This window comes from Cervus canadensis, chromosome 7, assembly GCF_019320065.1.
Source record: "Cervus canadensis isolate Bull #8, Minnesota chromosome 7, ASM1932006v1, whole genome shotgun sequence".
Lineage (NCBI taxonomy): Eukaryota > Metazoa > Chordata > Mammalia > Artiodactyla > Cervidae > Cervus > Cervus canadensis.
Window position 1 is genome coordinate 17361421 of NC_057392.1, and position 21805 is coordinate 17383225.

General features: G+C 42.9%; 1 protein-coding gene across 3 annotated transcripts in view; it reads left to right on the forward strand.

Annotated features, from left to right (window-relative positions):
• Positions 1–1325: 1325 nt before the first annotated feature.
• B3GALT5 (beta-1,3-galactosyltransferase 5) overlaps positions 1326–21805 on the forward strand; it is a 52744-nt gene continuing 32264 nt past the window's right edge. For all 3 annotated transcript variants that reach the window (XM_043474453.1, XM_043474454.1, XM_043474455.1), the window contains exon 1: positions 1326–1472. The gene's annotated coding sequence lies outside the window, so the exon portion shown is untranslated. The remainder of the gene's footprint in view (positions 1473–21805) is intronic.

Consider the following 21805-nt stretch of genomic DNA (forward strand, 5'->3'; position numbering starts at 1 on the left):
TTCCCCACGCAGTTTTACTGTGCGGCCAGGGTTGACAACCCCTGAATTAGATGATCATGGACAAGTCCCCCGCTCTTTAAAAAAGTAAAAATAAAAAAGCGAAAGAGAAGCGAAAGTCCCTCAGTCGTGTCCGACTCTTTGCGACCCCATGGACTGTATAGTCCATGGAATTCTCCAGGTCAGAATACTGGAGTCGGTAGCCTTTCCATTCTCCAGGGAATCTTCCCAACCCAGGGATCGAACCCAGGTCTCCTGCATTGGAGGCGGATTCTTTACCAGCTGAGCCACCAGGGAACATACATGTATATCTTTGTACATGAATATCTATCTGTCTATATTTTCTCTGCTAGAGACAGTTGGGGTCCTCTAGGCACCTTCTCATTCATCTGACCCCCTTCACACTCCTGCCAGACTCTGTCCATGGGATTCTCCAGGCAAGGATACTGGAGTGGGTTACCATGCCCTCCTCCAGCGGATTTTCCTGACCCAGGGATTGAACCTGCAGCTCCTGCATTGGCAGGTGGACTCTACCACCAAGCCACCTGGCAAGCCCACATGAGTATCTATCTGTCTATATTTTCCCTGCCAGAGAGAGCTGGGGTCTCCCAGGCACCTTCTCATCCATCTGACCCTCTTCACGCTCCCTAACTCCCCCGCGCCTCAGTTTCCTCATCTGTTAAGTGGGAACAGGGCCTACTTCACTCAGCGGTCCTAAGGATTAAACAGTCCCCGTAATTTGCCCTTCTGTTATCTGACCTCGAATCTGCCCATCACCAAACGGATCTGAAAATGGCATCTCTTTTCTGAAAGAGCGGAGGCGCTCCTTCTCGAGGCATCTGGGGTTTGAGGAAGTGCGGGACCGCGGGCCCCCAAGGGGTGTGTGTGTGTGTGTGTGCGTGTGTGTGTGTGTGTGTGTGTGTGTGTGTGTGGTCTGCTGGAGAAGGAGATGGCAACCCGCTCCAGTATTCTTGCCTGGGAAATCCCATGGACAGAGGAGCCTGGCGGGCTACAGTCCCTGGGGTCCCAAAGAGCTGGACACGACTGAGCGACTAAACAACAACAACAACAACAAGGGGAATTTGAGCAAACTCCGCCGCCGAGAATGTCCGGTGCTGCGCGAAAGATGCTCTTCCGCTGGGGGGCCACCAAAGCGTAACAGCGCAGATGGTGCCTGCCGCCTCCCTTGGCGCTGGGCGTTGGGGTCCAGTTACCTCCCGGAGCCCCGCGTGGGGCGCTGCTGGGACTCGGGGGGCCCAGCCACCCCCGGCAGCAGCGCCCCGAGACCCCGCCCGCCCGCCGGCTCCTCACCTATCAGATTTCCCGTGCGCACCGCGCGCCGCTCCTCCCACCTCCTAAAGGCCAGCGCGGGGGACCGCCGCGCTCCGTCAGGACCCGGCTACTCCAGGGACGGCGCAATGCGGCTCTGAGCTCGGGCAGCGGCACGGCTCCGCGCAGGCGGTGCGGGGCGCACGGTGAGGCCCGGCGGCGCGGCGCGTGGCGCGGGCGGTGCGGGGGCGCGAGAGGTGAGGCCCCGCGGGACCCGGAGGCCGGGGCGCGGGCCCGGTGCACTTCTGAGGATCGCCTAGCCTCCTGCGGGCTTGACTGCTCTCTTTCTGCTTTGTGAATTAGGGAAATGGTTAAAAGACCAGATTTGACCAAACTTGGTCTGTAACCGTGCACTCATTTAAAAATTTTACCTTTTTTGTTGTTGTTGTTGTTGTTTTGTTCTTGAGAAGTTCTAACCTTTTAGCAGATTTCTGTTATACAACATAGTGTTATCAACTGTCTTCATCCTCGGTAGCCCAGACGGTAGTCTGCCTGCAATGTAGGAGACTCAGGTTCGATCCCTGGGTCCGGAAGATCCCCTGGAGAAGGAAATGGCAACCTACTCCAGTATTCTTGCCAGGAGAATTCCACGACAGAGGAACCTGGGGTGCTACAGTCCATGGGGTCGCTGTAGTCACCTTGACATAAACATTAGGTTGTCAGAAGCACTAGTTCTTTCACCACTCTAGCTCCAGGCAACCATTCTACTGTTTCTATGATTTCCACTTTGTTTTTTTAAAAATTAAGATTCCACATATAAGTGATACCAGGTAATATTGGCAACGCTTGTCTTTCTGTGGCTTACTTCACTTAGCATAATGCCCTCTTGGGTCATCCATGGTGTTACAGAAGGCAGAATTTTTCCCTCTCCTTTTAAGGCTGAACGCATGGAATGTCTGTATATCTTTATCTATCTCCATATATATACATACATATAGCATTTCCTTTATCTGTTTGCCTGTCCACACTAAGACTGTGTCTGTACCTTGGCTCTTGTGAATAATGCAGCAGTGAGCATGGGAGTACAGTTAGCTCTTTGAGATGATGTTTTCGTTTCCTTTAGGTTTTATACTCAGAGACGGAATTGCTGGATCCTATGGTAGTTCTGATTTTTTAAGGAACCTCCATACTGTTTTCCACAGTGGCTGCACCAGTTTGCATTTCCATGAACAGTACACGTGTTCTGTTACTTTTTTCTCCACCTGCTGGGGGACGTTGTTCTCTCTTGTTCTTTTGATAATAAGCATCCTAACAGGTGTGAGGTGATGTCTCACTGTGGTTTTGATTTGCATTCCCCTGATGATTACAGTTTTTGAGCACATTTTCACGTACCTGTTGGCCATAAGTATGTCTTCTTGGGAAGAAAGATTCCTTGCCTTTTGCCCATGTTTAAATTGGATGCTTTGTTTATTTCTTGTTATTGATAACTGGAGGAGGAAATGGCAACCCACTCCAGTATTCTTGCCTGCAGAGTCCCATGGACAGAGGAGCCTGGTGGGCTACAGTGCATGGGGTTGCAAAGAGTCGGATTCGACTGAGCTACTGAGCGTGCATGCATGCTATTGATAACAATGTATTGATTTCTGAAGTGTTATCTCTACTCATTACACACCCAGGAAGTTGGGTTACTGACTGGACACAGTGCAAGCAGAAGACTAGGGAATTAACACTGGATAGAAAGTCTCACAGTTAAAATGAATAAGCCAATCTAAGAAGAAAAAAAAATCAATTCCTTAGCACTGGGCCCAGACAGCTCCTGCAGAGTGTGGGCATTGTGGGGGTGCTGACAGGCAGGCGATGTGGTGAAAAGAGTGAAAAGACGTCTTTTCACTGAGTGCCTGTAGGGTTTTTATTTTGAGTCTCTTTAGCTCATTCCTAAATGAGCTACAATTTTATAATCAACATTTTAGTAATATCTCTGCTAGTCATGTGTGTGTGTGTGTGTTATGCATGGTAAACATTGCACCTAACTTTTTAAAGAATCCTATTTCTGTTTCACTTTCTTTGTTTGTTTTGGTATCTGACATGTTGGGGATAAATACAGCTTCCAAAACCCTTTCCAAATCACCAGTAATCAGATACTGTGAAGTTATTTTTCGCTTTCTCTTTATATTAGCGTGACAAACTTAAAAAAAGTCTTTGTTATGTATTTGCCTTTTGTGAATAATTAGTAGTACCTCCCATCCCCTTGTCTCCCTCATTTACTGTTTCTGGCCCTGCATCTTGAGTTGGAGGAGTAGAATTTAATGAAGATAGGGATCTGGGGAAAGTGTCATATTCTAGTGAGCACTGGTGGTGGGGCACGGCTACTGTGTAGAGTGTCTTATAGACAGGAAATTCTTAGAGTCACATTTATCGTTAAATGCATGCTGGTTCTGACCATCCTTATATGTAACAGAATATTTCAGTTAAGTTACAGAGTATGGTAGATGGCCATCTTTTATGGCGTTTCCTCCTTTTTTTTTTTTTTAATAAACGGATGGGTTTTTATTTTTGTTTTTTAGCTAATTATCTATTTATTTTTGGCTCTGCTGGGTCTTTGTTTCTGCGGGTGGGCTTTCTCTAGTTGTGGCAGGGACTCCTCTTCTCTGTGGTGTGAAGGCTTCTCGTTGCTGTGGCTTCTCTTGTTTCGGAGCACGGACTCTAGGCACACAGCCTTCAGTAGTTGTAGCTCCCAGGCCCTAGAGCACAAGCTCAGTTGTTACGGCATACTGCCGTACAGGCTTACTTGGGGCATGTGGGATCTTCCCTGACCAGGGATCAAACCTGTGTCTCCTGTGTTGACAGGTGACCACCCAGCCACCAGGGAAGCCCTGGTGTTTCTTCTTAAACAGCTACATGTAAGAGGCAAATTGTTTCCAAGGAGAGCATTTTGTATTTTCCTTTAAGTGAAATAAGTCAGACAAAGACAAACACTGTATGATCTTACTTATGTGTGGAATCTAAAACAAACAAACAAAAACCTCCCCCAAACTGAAAAACCAGAGATACAGAGAACAGATGGCAGTGATCAGAGGCTGCGAGAGTAGGGGGTGGAGGTGGGGTTGGGGGGCATTGCCCTAATGGTCCGGGAGCGAGCGATAAGAATGAAGACAGAACATGAAATCTGGTGCAGTGGGTCAGGGGACCTGCAGTCTCTATTGGACTGAGGCGCAGAGGCCACTCTGAGTCCAGCTTTTATCCCTAATTGCAGGCTACAAGACTTTCTTTGATCTTATCTTTCTCAAGACGCTACGCTGACATGGTCCAGATCTCCTTGTTTTTACCCGAGGCCATTCCCTTCCGGGCTAGTCTCAGGAACAGTCAACAAGTGCGTAGGCAGTGTTCATGCCTGTTGCGGACCCGGTGTTCCAAGGTCCATGCTTTCATGATCCCAGTCATGATCCCTTCTGGGTCTGGCCTTGGGGTTTGTAACAAGGCAATTATTCTAAGAAAAGCATGAAAGATAATCATTAACACAGTTTCTTAGTATACACCATTTTTGCAGGTGCTATTTCGGTGGAATTTCTCGAGGTTGTGAAAGTACATTATTAGGAATTCCTACTACTGGGGTAGAGGGGTACAGAATGAGTGAAGATGCTCAAAAGTTACAAGGTTATAAGAGAAATACGTCCTGAGAATGTTATCAATACAAGGGAAAAATAAATCTCTCTCCCAAATCTTCCTTTTAAGGAATGGGTGCATAATCTATTAAGATCTCTTTTCTATGTCTTTTCATTTTTTCTCTCTTCTCAAGTCAGTTCATCTTAAGTTGTTCCTTTGTTAGGTAAAATTAAGCCCTGATATGTGCAAAGAGGATTTCAATATGAGGTCCATTGACATATAACTCCTACAAATGCAACTTGAGTATAAAGATATTTCACTAAATTGTTACCTTAAAAAATTGACAAGGACAGTGCTGTCTTTGGAAAGAGTCTTCCACACATGGGCACCCTTTCTTCTGTAGGATTCCTCAGTAGATGTTTTGAATAAACAGTTCAGTTCAGTCACTCAGTCGTGTCCGACTGTTTGCGACCCCATGAACTGCAGTCTGCTAGGCCTCCCTGTCTATCACCAACTCCCAGAGTCCACCCAAACCCATGTCCATTGGGTCGGTGATGCCATCCAACCATCTCATCCTCTGTTGTCCACTTCTCCTCCTGCCCTCAATCTTTCCCAGCATCACGGTCTTTTCCAATGAGTCAGCTCTTCGCATCAGGTGGCCAAAGTATTGGAGTTTCAGCTTCAACATCAGCCCTTCCAATGAACACCCAGGACTGATCTCCTTTAGGATGGACTGGTTGGAGCTCCTTGCAGTCCAAGGGACTCTCAAGAGTCTTCTCCAACACAAAGTTCAAAAGCATCAATTCTTCTGTGCTCAGCTTTCTTTATAGTCCAACTCTCACATCTCTACATGACTACTGGAAAAACCATAGCCTTAACTAAATGGACCTTTGTTGGTAAAGTAATGTCTCTGCTTTTTCATATGCTGTCTAAGTTGGCCATAACTTTCCTTCCAAGGAGTCAGCGTCTTTTAATTTCATGGCTGCAATCACCATCTGCAATGATTTTGGAGCCCAGACAAATAAAGTCAGCCACTGTTTCCACTGTTTCCCCATCTATTTCCCATGAAGTGATGGGACCAGATGCCATGATCTTAGTTTTCTGAATGTTGAGCTTTAAGCCAACTTTTTCACTCTCCTCTTTTGAATAAACAAGGATCACAATTTATGTCTGATTTTCTGAGAGGCTACATGCCTGTCCCAGGCTTCCTTGTGGGGGTGACAGGTTCATCCTTTCATGAACAGACCAGTGTGCAACCCTCCTTCCTCAGTCCTGCTTGCTCATCTGCAGGCAGTGGACAGGTGCAGACTCAGGTCAGTTCAGACCAATTCTGGAAGGGAGTCAGGGGCTCCGCTGCTGCCTACCTGGGCATGGACTTGGACTTGGACTTCAAGCCAGGCGCTGGTGTCCCAGGAGAGTCCTTTGTTTCTCAGGATGCTTGTCTATTTTGACCCGGCTTCCGATCAAATTTTCACTTGGTTCTCTGCCAGAAGGTAGATCCTTGTCGCGGATCTAGGTTCCAATGGCCTTGAAACTCGGCTTGACCCTGGTCAGCCTCTCTCCCCAGATGCCTGGGAGGCTGCCTAAGATGAACCTGGAGACTTTGAACTACCTCATTCCTACCCCTCTGAATATAACTGTCAGTACCAGTCAGGAGCGCACTGACTTTGTTGTGTAGAATCCTTGTTTTGGTCTACTGCCACCCCACCCCCGACTGGTGCTTTTGGGTGATGCCTGGTGTGTTACCTCCTGTGGTGCTCTGTTGACCTCCTCTGTGACTGCTCCCCACCTCCAGGAAAGCCCCCTGAATGGGTAGGGGCTTCTTTCAGCCTTCCTAGACTCTTCTCCTTTGCTCTTGGCCTGAGCTTGCTTCTGTGACTGGCCTCTTGTGGGTTTTGACAAGACCTCACTCATTAAGGAACTGAACCTGTGTCTGAAGAGGCAAGGGGAAGGGATGGGTAAGGTGGCTTCTAGACATTTTGACAACAAGTGTGACCTTCCTTGGGTGAAACAGATCACCAGCCCAGGTTGGATGCATGAGACAAGTGCTCCGGCCTGGTGCACTGGGAAGACCCAGAGGGATCAGGTAGAGAGGGAGGTGGGAGGGGGGATCGGGTTGGGGAATACATGTAAATCCATGACTGATTCATGTCAATGTATGACAAAAACCACTACAATATTGTAAAGTAATTAGCCTCCAACTAATAAAAATAAATGAAAAAAAAAAAAAAAAGAAAACCAAATTAGGAGATATGGGTATTGTGGAATGAGATGCACTTGAAAGAAGACATCAACCAGAATTTTTATAGCTGATTTTGAATGGTTTCTCATAGCCTCAGTAGAAGAAAGAGAGTAAGAAGTGGAGTGGGACAAAGCCAGGTAAAGGAAGCAGCTGGCCATTTATTCACACATTCGTGGAGGGAGAAAGGTTTTGAATGCTGGACCCAGGTGCCTGAGTTCACATCCCAGCTGCATCAGGTACTTGTTTAGTGATCTTGGGCAAGTTACTTCATTTCTTTCTGCTCACTTTCCTCAGTGGCTTCCCTGCTGGCTCAGACGGTAAAGATTCTGCCTGCAATGCAGGAGACCTGGGTTCCATCCCTGGGTTGGGAAGATCCCCTGGAGAAGGGAGTGGCTACCCGCTCCAGTATTCTTGCCTGGAGAATACCCTGGACAGAGTAGCCTGGCGAGCTACAGTCCATGGGGTCACAAAGAATCCGACACGCCTGAGCAACTAACACTTGCACTTTACTCTATTGAGATGGGAGATAATAATGGTATTTATTTCCTTGGGGGATGGTTATGAGATTAAATGGTTTCATAGTGTAAAGTTTTACAATAGTGCCATTATGTAATACGTGTTATAGAAGTTACAGCTGTTACTGTTATTTGCCTTTTATGGGCCAAGCCTTTAACCATGTTGTATACAATTGTTGAGGGTCAAGAATGAGAAATGAAAATAAAGTAACAAAGCTAGTTTTCTTTTATTAAGTTAAAAAAAAAAAAACCACCTTGGTTTTAAAAGCAATCCCTAACCCATTATACAGAGTGAAGTAAGCCAGAAAGATAAAGAACATTACAGCATACTAACACATATATATGGAATTTAGAAAGATGGTAACGACAACCCTATATGCAAAACAGAAAAAGAGACACAGAAGTACAGAACAGACTTTTGAACTCTGTGGGAGAAGGTGAGGGTGGGATGTTGCGAAAGAACAGCATGTATACTATCTATGGTGAAACAGATCACCAGCCCAGGTGGGATGCATGAGACAAGTGCTCGAACCTGGTGCACTGGGAAGACCCAGAGGGATCGGGTGGAGAGGGAGGTGGGAAGGGGGATCGGGATGGGGAATACGTGTAAATCTATTGCTGATTCATGTCAATGTATGACACAACCCACTGAAAAAATAAATTAAAAAAAAATAAAAAAATAAATAAAAAATAAAAGCAATTGTCCCCCAAAGGTGCCCAAACTATTTTGAGCAGTGGTAGAAATTGCTGGAATAAAATAACTAATGTCAGGGCTGTAGTATTTAATTTGACGTCTCAGTTTTTGTCTCTAAACCCTTTAATTTAACTTCTGACTCTCTGTAATTATTTCAAGCCATTCCTGGGCATTACTATTTAAGTTTTCAACTCTGTCTATGCTATTTCTCACCACTTCTAATTTATTTATGAGTTTTGTAGAGGTGTTTTGCTCTCAGGATGTTTCCTGAATTCTGTAGTTTCCCTTTGTAATCTCCTTTCTCTGCCTTGTCCTCTCATGTTTTCTTTCTTGTTTTGCTGATTTTATGTTCTTAATTTTTCATAGTGGATCATTTATTGGAAGAACTTTTTTCTTTTTGTAGCTTAGAGTGTGGTCAACACTTTTAAAGCTTGAAGTGAGTGGTAGGACAGAGATAGCTTAATTTTTTAAAATGTTTTGGCCACACCTTGAGTCATACAGGGTCTTAGTTCCTTGACCAGGGATTGAACCCATGCCCCCTGCATGGAGAGTGCAGAGCCTTAACCACTGGACCAGGGATGTTCCACAGACAGCTTTAAAAGAGTTGAAAAGTACTAATCATTCCAGTTTCTAATGAAATATTCCAAATCAGGCTTAAGGCAAAAAATGCTTGACCTAGAGATGGAATCAAAGGTGGAGAAATAGCCACCCAGAGGCACTTCTCTTGTGTTGGCTATCACCAGGACCTGTGTGAGAACTTCTCACCCATTTCTGGGAGGATATTTCCTTCCAGGCTGGCTTCTGCACTTGGTTTTCCTTCTTTACTTTTGTCATAGTGGTGTGTATTTGCTCTGCCATTTCTTTTTATGTCAAGTATATTTAAGAAGGGCAGGTTCAGCTGTCCTTGTCACTTGTCCTTGATGGCTTCTGTCCTTGTGTGAGAAGTGTTTTCTTGTCTGAGCTTCAGTTTGCATCCTGGACATCATGCTTTGTCTGCTTTTCTGTTGCCTGAGGAGATGAAGGAGGAGAAGGTCTAGCTGGTTGTTGTTGTTGAGGCATAAGTCGTGTCCGACTCTTTGCGACCCCATGGACTGAATCACGCCAGGCTTCCCTGTCCTTCACTGCCTCCCAGGGTTTGCTCAAGTTCATGTCCATTGAGTTGGTGATGTTACTAACCATCTCATCCTCTGCCATTCTCTTCTCCTTTGACCTTCAGTCTTTCCCAACTTAGGAGTTTTTCCTAGTGAGTTGACTCTTCACATTAGGCGACCAAAGTGTTGGAGCTTCAGCTTCAGCTTCAGTCCCTCCAATGAATATTCAGTGTTGATTCTTTAGGATTGACCAGTTTGATCTTGCAGTCCAAGGGACTCTCAAGAGTCTTCTCCAGTACCATAATCCAAAAGCATCAGTTCCTTGGCACTCAGCCTTCTTTATGGTCCAACTCTCACATCCATACATGACTACTGGAAAAACTATAGCTTTGACTATATGAACCTTTGTCAGCAAGTGATGTCTTTGCTTTTTAATATGCCGTCTCGGTTTGTCATGCCTTTCTTTCCAAGAAGCAGGCATCGTCTAATTTCATGGTTACAGTCACCATCTGCAGTGATTTTGGAGCCCAAGAAAAGAAAATCTGTCACTGCTTTTACTTTTTCCCTTTATATCTGCCATGAAGTGATGGGACCGGATTCTACGAGCTTAGTTATTTTTTAATGGTGTAGCTGGAGTTGTGACTAATCATGATGTAATGATTGGTGGATTTAGTATCTGTTTTTCCTGTCATTTTATTCAAAGTTTCTTGGAAAGTTCTTGGAAATTCACAATATGACAACAGCATTCTTGTATGTTTGTGTCTCCTTTTGCACACAGGTGTGTTCCCTTTAGAGTACATTTCTAGCAAAGAGTAAATGGATAAAAAGGCATGTTAACTCCATCTTTCTAAGGTGGTTGTACTAATTTATGCCCCCACCGACTCAGTGTACAGTTTCTGTTTCTCTGTAGCCTCCTCATTGCTTAGAATTATTGGACTTTTATGAACATATGAGATACATGTATCTTTGAATTATAGTTTAGTCTAGATATATGCCCAGGAGTGGAATTGCTGAATCATGGACTTTAAAATTTTTGTTAATTTGATGGGTGTGAAATAGTATAGTTTTTTTTATGCTGATTTAAAAACATTATTTTTAATTGAAGGATACTTGCTTTACAGTATTGTGTTGGTTTCTGCCATCTGTCCACTTGAATCAGCCATAGGTATACATATGTCCCCTCCCTCTTGAACTTCCCTCCCACTTCCTACCCCTGTAGGTTGTGACAGAGCCTGGGTTTGAGTTCCCTGAGCATGCAGCAAATTCCCACTGGCTATCTAAATAACATCTCTGTTTTAATGTGCATTTGCCTGATTCTAGTAGAGCATCTTTTCATATATATATGTGTGTGTGTATATATATATATATATATATATATGTAATAATAAAAATGTGTATGTATACATATATATGTAATGACTCGTCTATGAATGGTCTGTTTATGTCTTTTGCTCATTTTTCATGTGGGAGTATCTTTTTGATCTAAAGAAGTCTTTTTCACACATTCTAGATCCTTCATGTCAGTAATATACATTGTAAATATCTACTACTAGCCTATGGCTTATATTTTTTCATTTTTAATTTGCTAATTTTCATTTATGGTTTGTGCTTTTTTTTTTTCTGTCTTAAAATTTTCCCCACTTTTTACCAATAGCCTTGTATATTTTCTTCTAATCATCTTTACTTCTTGCTTTTCATGTTCAGATTTTTAATTCTTCTTGAATTAACTTTTGCTGTTGTCGACTTAAAAAAGATACACTACGTAAGAGCTGGGGGTTAAGTTTTATTTGGGGGCAGAAATGAGGACTGCAGCCTGGGAGACAGCCCCTCAGAGAGCTGAGAAACTGCTCCAAAAAGGTAGTGGTGGAAGGTCAGTATACGTGATTTTGGTGAAGGGGAAATTCGATGCATTAAAGCACTTATCTTACAAAAGGTTTTCTGTTAGTCTTGAGTAGCTGATGTCACCATGAAGGGATTTAGTGCTTTTCTAGATATGAGGAGGTACAGGGATTGGGGCCATGAAATCAGGTCCTGAAAATATCTATCTAAAAAGCTGTTCCACCAGTTTTCCTGGAGCACAAAGTGCCTCGTTCTCCACCCTGAACTCCCTTCAGGACCTATTGAAGGCCAACAGCTGCAGCAGCGTGGATTCAGTCTCTTCAGAGGCAGATGGCAAATGCCCTTGGCGAGTGGCAATTTGTAGTTGACAGTATGTTGTGAGCTAGGGTTTCAAATTTAAGTTTTCCATTTGAATTATCACTAGCCCCAGATCATTCATTCAGTAGTCAAGTCCTTTCCTTGGTGATTTGTGATACCATTTCTCTGTGTATGCATGTAGATTTCCAGGCTGTCTCTTCTCTTTTATTGGTTATTTTGATCTGCTCAGGCTGCCATAGCAAAAATGCCATAGACTGGGTGCCTTAAACAACAGAAATGTATTTTCTCACAGTTCTGGAGGCTGGAAGTGGGATATCATGGTGTCAGCAGAGTTGGGTTCTCATGAGAACCCTCTTCCTAGCTTTCAGATGGCAGACTTGTGGCTGTGTCCTCACAAGAGAGTGAGATCTTGCCCTTCCTCTTCTCAAAAGATTATCCTGTTGCATTAGAATCCCACCCTATGACCTCATTTATTCTTAATGACCTTCTAAAAGCCCCGGTCAAATTGGGGTTAGAGCTGTTTGTGGGAGGAAACAGTTGGGTCTGTTTTTGTTGTTTAGTTGCTCAGTCGTGTCTGACTCTTTGTGACTCCATGGACTGTAGCACCCCAGGTTTTCCTGTCCTTCACTATCTCCTGGAATTTGCTCACACTCACATCCATCGAGTAGGTGATGCCATCCAACTATCTCATTTTTTGTCACCCCCTTCTCCTCCTGCCCTCAATGTTTCCCAGCATCAGGGTCTTTTCAGTGAAGCATTTTAACCATATATAATTTAAAGTTTTTCAGCATTTTTTGTCAATTTCTCTATCATGACGAGGACCTTAGCACACTTTAATTATCAAACAACTGCTCTCCTTTATTTTTCAACTGTTTCTAGAGTTTGGTTATAACTTTGCAGACATGAAAAATTAGTTCTTTACAAGGATATAAATTAATTAAATTTAATCACATATTTGGTCCATTTCTGTGCCATTTTTGTGTCCCATATTGATAAAGGTGAAAGAGGAGAGTGAAAAAGCTGGCTTAAAACTCAACATTCAAGAAGGATGCGGGAGGGGGGATCAGGATGGGGAACACATGTAAATCCATGGCTGATTCTTGTCAATGTATGGCAAAAACTGCTACAATATTGTAAAGCAATTAGCCTCCAACTAATATAAATAAATGGAAAAAAAGAAAAAAAAAACCTTGACAAAAATAAAATGATTTAAACTTTCAATGTACCTGATTTGAAAAAATATGAAACTGGGTTATTCAGTATTGACAAATTCTCGACATAACTAAGGTATACTTTTTAAATGAAAGAGGAAGAGTGAAGAGGAACTAAAAAGCCTCTTGATGAAAGTGAAAGAGGAGAGTGAAAAAGTTGGCTTAAAGCTCAACATTCAGAAAACTAAGATCATGGCATCTGGTCCCATCACCTCATGGGAAATAGATGGGGAGACAGTGGAAACAGTGTCAGACTTTATTTTTTTGGACTCCAAAATCACTGCGGATGGTGACTGCAGCCATGAAATTAAAAGATGCTTACTCCTTGGAAGGAAAGTTATGACCAACCTAGATAGCATATTGAAAAGCAGAGACATTACTTTGGCAACAAAGGTCCGTCTGGTCAAGGCTATGGTTTTTCCAGTGGTCATGTATGGATGTGAGATTTGGACTGTGAAGAAAGCTGAGCGCCGAAAAATTGATGCTTTTGAACTGTGGTGTTGGAGAAGACTCTTGAGAGTCCCTTGGACTTCAAGGAGCTCCAACCAGTCCATCCTGAAGGAGATAAGTCCTCAGTGTTCATTGGAAGGACTGATGCTGAAGCTGAAACTTCAATACTTTGGCCACCTCATGTGAAGAGTTGACTCATTGGAAAAGACCCTGATGCTGGGAGGGATTGGGGGCAGGAGGAGAAGAGGACAACAGAGGATGAGATGGCTGGATGTCATCACCGACTCGATGGGCATGAGTTTGAGTAAACTCTGGGATTTTGTGATGGACAGGGAGGCCTGGCGTGCTGCGATTCATGGGGTCGCAAAGAGTCGGACACGACTGAGTGAACTGAACTGAAGATATTTTTACTGTCATGAACTTTACTTTGGGGAAAGATACTGACTGGCACTTTATTTATTTTCTGCTTTTCTCTCTCCATCATAGTTCCCCATCACTTATTATTTATTGCTGTCCTAGTTTGTCCTGTTCTCAGAGTTGACCCAACAGATCCATTCCTTCTCTTCCCTTCCCACATCCCTTGTTTGGACTCTTGTCTTTTTAACCGTTGGTTCCTTGGATGGAGAGTTTTACTTAAGCCAGCTGTCTCATGTTGCTTTCTTTTTCTTCCTAAGGATTGTCATATGCTTTCTGATTTTAGCCACAATTCCTCCACTGAATTTGCATATGGGAAGTCCAGGAGCTTCTGACTCCACATTTTTTTTTTTTTGTAGGATTGACACTAATGATGATTTCTTCCTTCTTGAGCCTCCTTTGGTCCCTGGGACACTTCTCTGTGAAGGGAGTGAGCAGTGGGGTTTAGAACTATGGGCCTTTGCCTGGGTGCAGGTGCCAGCTTTGATCATGAACTCGCTCTCGGACCCAGGCTGGTGACTTCATTCTGTGGAATTCCCCTCAGTGAAGGAGATCATTAACACCCACCTTGGAGATGTGTGATGAGCACAGAATGAATATCACATGAAACCTGCTTTGACACAGTAGTTCACACACAGGAAGTGGTAATTTTTAGCCACTACTGGGACATTTCAGTTGGTCCCAGTATCCTTTACCAGGGGCTCTGTATCCTTGACTTTAACCAACTGTGGATAGAAAATATTCAGGAAGAGAAAATATGAAAAGTATCTAAAAGCAAATCTTGAAGTTGCCTTGTACCTGCCAGTGTTGATGTAGCACTTGGATTGTATTAGAGATGTATCATTTCTAGATGATTTAAAGTATACAGGAGGATGTACATAGATTATGTGTAAATACTTTGCCATTTTATAAGAGACTTGAGCTTCCTTGAATTTTGGTGTCCTCAGGGGTGCTAGACCCAGCCTCCCGTAGACATGGAGGGGTGAATGTAATTGATTTTCCCCTTGTGTGTCCAGTTAATCCCTTTTCACCTCCGTTTGTTCCCCTCCTGACTCTTGTTTACTAACTTCTGTTCTTTGCTTCTCATTGTTCTTTTCCTAGACATTGTCTAGCTCTTGTCATTTCAATGTCCACCTTTATGCAGGCAGATTCTCACCAGGTCACCTCTCTACCTTTTAAAAGGAGACTTCTTGTAGCATGAAACTGCTGTATAGATGTATTTTGGGGAGGACATTTTGATCCTTGTCAAAACACTCCATGTCAGCTGCCCCCTCACCATCTCATACACAGCCATGTCAGTTCCACTTAAAGCCTGAACAAATTTGATCTTTCACTTATTTCCATAAATTGCATTTATTTTATTTTATTTTTTTTTTTTGCTTTCTCTGTCTGTGAGTCTATTTCCATTTTTTTTTTTTTTTAATTTTATTTCAACTACAGAGGGCAGGTCTTTATTCCCAATCCATTTTTTTTATTTTTGAGATTTTTTTGATGTAGGCCTTTCTTTATAAAGCCTTTGTTGAATTTGTTACAATATTGCTTTATTATTATTATTATTTATTTATTTATTTATTTTTATTTTTGTGGCCATGAGACATGTGGAATCTTAGCTACCTGACCGGAGATCAAATCTGCACCCTCTGCATTGGAAGATAAAGTCTTAACTACTGGACTGCCAGGACAGTCCCTGAATTGCATTATTTTGAAGATGAACTCACAAGCGTCACCCTGCACCATGCACCAAACAGGACCATGTTAAGTGATTATATTCTGAGTGAATGTCAGAAGGGATGGTGGGGCTTTACAAATCAAGCAAATTAATGTCACGGAAGTCTTAGGAATGGTCTAGAATAGAGCCTGGTGCTTACTAGTTCCTATACTGTGAGGTACTTTATTGACTTTTGCAAAAACTTTAGGAGGGATGTAGTATTATTTTCTCTTTTTAGAAATTTTCCATTTCTCATTTATAGAGAAAATAGGCTTAAGAAAGTAGATATGCCTAGAGTCTCGTAACTAGCAAGTAACTGACTTAAGATTTGACCCAGTTCCTTGGGTTCCAAACACAGAACTGTTAACATCTTGATTGTCTTTTATATGTATCATTTCCCATTTTCCATTTCTCATTTTATTCTTCTCTGCCCCCCTTCCTATATTTCTTAGATACGCTAGAGCTTAGTTCCTTTCAAAGAGGTGATGTGTGTGATTTATCAATAATATCTCATTTTAATGTTTGAATGAATTCAATCCTGCTTTTAGTTTTATTCTCACTCTTTTCTGTGATTTTCATTTGTTGTCTAAATTCTTTTATGAGCTGAGTCCTTTTCTTTCCTTCTTTTCTTTAATAATGGAAATACTTAAGGCTAATAACATTTGCCTCTGAAAGCAACTTAGAACACGTTCTAAACGATGTTATCTAGTGTTCTTTTTTGTTTTATAAGTAACCTGTCATTACATCTTTAATATCTCCTTTTCACCTCATAGTTAATTTTCTTTATTTCTAAGTGACTGGGATTTGATGATCTTGTTAAAAAATGTTAGTCGCTCAGTCATATCTGTCTCTTTGTGACCTCATGGACTGTAGTCTGCCAGGCTCCTGTCCATGCAATTTTCCAGGCAAGAATACTGAAGTGGGTAGCAATTCTCTTGTTGTTAAACTAAATGTTACTTCTTGGTTTTAGTTTATTGCTGCAATGATGGTCCATTGTTTTCCTCTTAAGTCTGTATACAGTTATATTGCTATTTAGAAATATGCGTGGTTATAATTATGGAAATGCTGGTTTGAAATGAAAATGAGCAGGATTTGAAAACAGTGCTTATAATTCACTTGCTGCTGCTGCTGCTAAGTCGCTTCAGTCGTGTCCGACTCTGTGCGACCGCATAGAGGGCAGCCCACCAGGCTCCCCCGTCCCTGGGATTCTCCAGGCAAGAACACTGGAGTGGGTTGCCATTGCCTTCTCCAATGCCTGCAAGTGAAAAGTGAAAGTGAGTCAGTCACTCAGTTGCGTTCAACTCTTAGCGACCCCATGGACTGCAGCCTACCAGACTCCTCCGTCCATGGGATTTTCCAGGCAAGGGTACTGGAGTGGGGTGCCATTGCCTTCTTCTATAATTCACTTACTTTAGTATAAATTTTGAGTTCTTGTATCTCCAACTGTTGTGCTTTGTTTCCTTTATTATTAAAATAAAATATATATTCTCAATAGAATTCTTAGGGCACATTTCTAGCTTGGGTTTTTATAGGAAAATGGTTCCAGCCTGTTCTGTAACAACCAGCACAGAGTGAAAAAATGAAGAGCTGTTGTTAAGTTGAACAGTAGGACTAGCTAACAAACCCATCAGCGTTTAACAATTTTAATGAGCTTTTCCAAAGTGTCATATTTTCACTTTGAATCATTTCACATTAAAATCTATGGTCTTCCTGCCAATGTTATATTTAATGAAGCTGTGTACTTTCAGCCAGATTTGGATCAAAGTGAATGTGAGTGAGCTGGAAGCAGAATCCATTAGAAACCCAAGTGTCTGAGGGGAAATTTCCTGAGCATGTGGGACTCGGTTCTATTCATTCCTTCGGGGCAATCTTAGCCACATTCCCCGATGTCCCAAGGCAGTGAGTCATTCAGGACTACTTGGGAATCGGTAAGTTAGGTCAGTGAAATGTCTCTCTCACATATTTCTCTTTCTTCCACTGATTCACGGTGTCTGTGCTAGGTTTCCAAGGGAGAAACCGTGAAAGACACAAGGAAATGACTGGCATTTGATCCAGGAGATGATGTTTGCATGTTAGTATTTTCTTTTTCATTTCAGGAAAGGTGGTTTATGTAGATTTACTGACAAGCTATGATGACCTAGAGGTGGCAGAGGAATGTCAACTTAAAAAAAATAGTCACAACTTAGAAAGTGAGAGTTACATTTTATTTGGTGGGAGTTTTTAGGACTTCAAGCCTGGGACACAACATTTCAAGTGATTCTGAGAGAACTGTTCCAAGGAAGTGAAGAGGGGAGCCAGGTTATATAGAAGTTTTGCAGCAAAGGGCAGGTAGTCTGAACATCGAAAGATTATCGTTAGTTAAGGAAAAGCAGATATCTCAAGGAATTTAGCACTTTTCTCTGTATGGGAAGATGCAAGAGTCTGGGCTCACTGAAATCATTTCCTTTCATATGCATCTTAGCTGTCTGCGGTCAGTTGTTGTTCTGTAACTCAGTCGGTCTGACTGCAACCCCATGGATTGCAGCATGCCAGGCTTCCTTTTCTATCTCCCGGAGTGCGCTCAGACACATGTCCATTGAGTCAGTGATGCCATCCAACCATCACCCCCTTCTCCTCCTGCCCTCAACCTTTCCCAGCGTCAGTCTCTTTTCCAATGAGTCGGCTCTTCGTATCAGGTGGCCAAAGTATTGGACTTTCAGCTTAAGCATCAGTCCTTCCAATGAATATTCAGGGTTGATTTCCTCTAGGATGGACTGGTTTAATCTCCTTGCTGTTTAAGGGACTATATCCTGTTTGTGTGTGTGTGTGTGTGTGTGTGTGAGTGTCCCTCCCCGCATAGCTCCTCAGTACTGCCTTAGGGAGTGGGTGGGCTGCCAGATCATAGGTATGGTTCTTCCTGGGTGCCCTCGCGGCTCAGAAATTCACATTTGGAGGGCCAGAGTTGCTGATGGCTGTGACAATCTTGTTTATTGATACAGCAGGAAATACTCCATTTCTCAGGAAAGGGGGGCAGTTCTGGAGAGGTAAGATGTGGCAGGAAAAACTAAGAAAGGAGGGGACACAGCTGAATGGAAGTACTCCCATCTGTTTTCGACTCTTGAATGTTGTAACCATCTGTCTGCTCTTCAATTACAGTTCCTGCCTTTCGAGCTTTCTTTAAACAGAAATAAAAAACCTAGTGGGTAAAAATTATGGAAAAAACTGTTTTCCTTTCAAAATATTCATAGAGAGAGGAGGAAGTCTACCCTGACAGATCTAAACGCAGTATGGCTTGTGGGCGGAATTCTGCCCAATACCCTACTCTTGTGTTTGCAGCTTAGCAAAGCTTGCACAGGTGCATTGCTGATATTCAGACAATTACTGCTTTGAGTAATTTTATTCATTTATTCACTTAGTAAATGCTGAAGTGTTCTAGGGCTGACATATCAAGGGACCAGAAGTGAGGATCTTAAAGAATAGAAATTGCTTGTCTCACAGCTTTGGAGGCTGGAAGTCTGAGGTCAAGTTGTCTATAGGACTGGTTTTGAGACCTGTGAGGTGGAAATCTGCTCCAGGCCTCTCCTTTCATTTTTCCTTTAAAATTTTTTTTGATTGGAGGATAATTGATTTACAATGTTGTGATGGTTTCTGCTGTAGAACAAAGTAAATCAGCTATGAGTATACATAGGTCCTCTTCCTCTTGAGCTTCCCTCCCACCATTCCCCATCACACCCTTCTAGGTCATCACAGAGCACAGAGCTGGGCTCCCTGTCTTATTTAGCAGCTTCCCAGTAGCCATCTGTTTCACATAGCGTTCAGTTGCTAAGTGGTGTGTCTCTTTGCGACCCCATGAACTGCAGCACGCCAGGCTTCCCTGTCTTTCATTATTTCCTAGAGTTTGCTCAAACTCATGTCCATTGAGTCAGTGATGACATCCAACCATCTCATCCTCTGTCACCTCTTTCTCTTTCTGTCCTCAGTCTTTCCCAGCATCAGTGTCTTTTCCAATGAGTCAGCTCTTTGTATCAGGTGGCCAAAGTATTGGAGCTTCAACTTCAGCATCAGTCCTTCCAATGAATATTCAGGGTTGATTTCCTTTAGGGTATACTGGCTTGATCTCCTTGCCATCCAAGGTACTCTCAAGAGTCTTCTCCAGCACCACAATTTGAAAGCATCCATTCTTTGGTGCTCAGTCTTCTTTATATAGGGTCCAACTCTCATATCCATATGTGACTATTGGAAAAACCATAGCTTTGACTTATATGGACCTTTGTTGGCAAAGTGATGTCTCTGCTGTTTAACATGCTGTTTAGATTTGTCATAGGTTTTCTTCCAAGAAGTAAGTGTCTTTTAATTTTGTGTCTGCAGTCTCTGTCTGCAGTGATTTGGAGCCCAAGAAAATAAAGTCTGTCTCTGTTTCCACTTTTTCTCCATCTGTTTACCATGAAGTGATGGGACTGGATGCCATGATCTTTGTTTTTTGAACGTTGAGTTTTAAGCCAGGTTTTTCACTCTCCTCTTTCACCCTCATCAAGAAAGAGGCTCTCTAGTTCTTCTTCAATTTCTGCCATCAGGGTGGTATCATCTACATATCTGAGGTTGTTGATATTTCTCTTAGAAATCTTGGTTTCAGCTTGTGATTCATCCAGCCTGGCATTTCATATGAGTTTCAGATGGTAAAGAATCCACCTACAATGCAGGAGATCAGAGTTCAATCCTTGAGTTGGGAAGATCCCCTGGAGAAGGGAATGGCAACCCACTGTGGTATAGTATTCTTGGTTGGAGAATCCCATGGACAGAGGAGCCTGGCAGGCTACAGTTCATGGGTTGCAAAGAGTCAGAAATGACAGTGTGACTAACACTTTCATTTTCACTCTGCATAGAAGTTAAACAAGCAAGGTGACAATATACATCCTTGATGCACTCCTTTCCCAATTTTGAACTAGTCCGTTGTTCTATGTCCGGTTCTAACTGTTGCTTCTTGGCCCGCATTCAAGTTTCTCTGGAGGCAGGTAAGGTGGTCTGGTACTCCCATCTCTTGAAGAATTTTCCACAGTTGGTTGTGGTCCACATAATCAAAGGCTTTAGCATAGTCAATGAAGCAGAAGTAGATGTTGTTTTGGAATTCCCTTGCTTTTTCTATGATCCAATGGATGCTGGCAATTTGATCTCTGGTTCTTGTAGAAAAGGCAGAGGAGTCAGGTATCAAATTTTACACATGGTAGTGTAAGTATGTCAATGTTAGTGTATGTGTATCCGTGGTAGTATGTGTGTGTCAGTGGTAGTGTGTGTGTGTCAGTGGGGGTGTGTGTGTCTGTGGATATGTGTGTGTCAGTGGTAGTGTGTGTGTGTCAGTGATAGTGTATGTGTGTCTGTGGATGTGTGTGTGTGTCTGTGGTAGTGTATGTGTGTCAATGGCAGTGTATGTCTGTCTGTGGGTGTGTGTGTGTCTGTGGGTGTGTATGTGTGTCAATGGCAGTGTATGTCTGTCTGTGGGTGTGTGTGTGTCTGTGGGTGTGTATGTGTGTCAATGGCAGTGTATGTCTGTCTGTGGGTGTGTGTGTGTCTGTGGGTGTGTATGTGTGTCAATGGCAGTGTATGTGTGTCTGTGGATGTGTGTGTGTGTCTGTGGGTGTGTATGTCTGTCTGTGGTAGTTATGTGTGTCACTGGTAGTGTATACATGACAGTACTACTGTCTCAATTCATCTCACTTTCCCTTTTCTCCACCTGTGAACAAGCCCTTTCTCTATGTCTGTGTCTCTATTCCTGCCCTGCAAATACCATCAGTACCATTTTTCTAGATTTCATATATATGTGTGAATACGCAGTACTTGTTTCTTGCTTTCTGACTTGCTTCACCCTGTATAATGGGCTCCAGGTGCTTTGATGACAGCTTTTGATGTTCCTTGGCTTATGGAAGCGTCGCCCTGATCTCTGTCTTCACTGTCATTCGACGTTCTCTGTGTGTGTGTGCTCATCTTTGTCCAACTTTCTGTTCACTAAGGACCCCAGTCATATTGGATCAGGGACCACCCTGCTCCAGTATGAGCTCATCTTAAGTAGTTACATCTGCAGGGACCCTATTTCCACATCAAGCCACTTTCTGGGGTCCTGAGGGTTAGAATTTCATATGGATTAGGGGAAAGACAATTCAAACCATTAATAGTAATATTTGTTTATACACGCAGTGAATGTTTAGTTTGGTAGCCATAAGTTTGTTTTCTAAGTCTGTGAGTCTGTTTCTGTTTTGTAAATAAGTTCATGTGTATTATTATTTTTTTTTTTAGATTCTGCATGTAAGTGATATCATATGACATTTGTTCTTCTCTGTCTGACTTGCCTCACTCATTATGACAGTCTCTGGGTCCATCCGTGTTGCTGCAAATGGCAATATTGCATTCTTTTTAAAAGGGTGAGTGATATTCCATTGACACTGGAAAGTTTTAGGTGCTGGAATGATGCTGTTGGACTTGT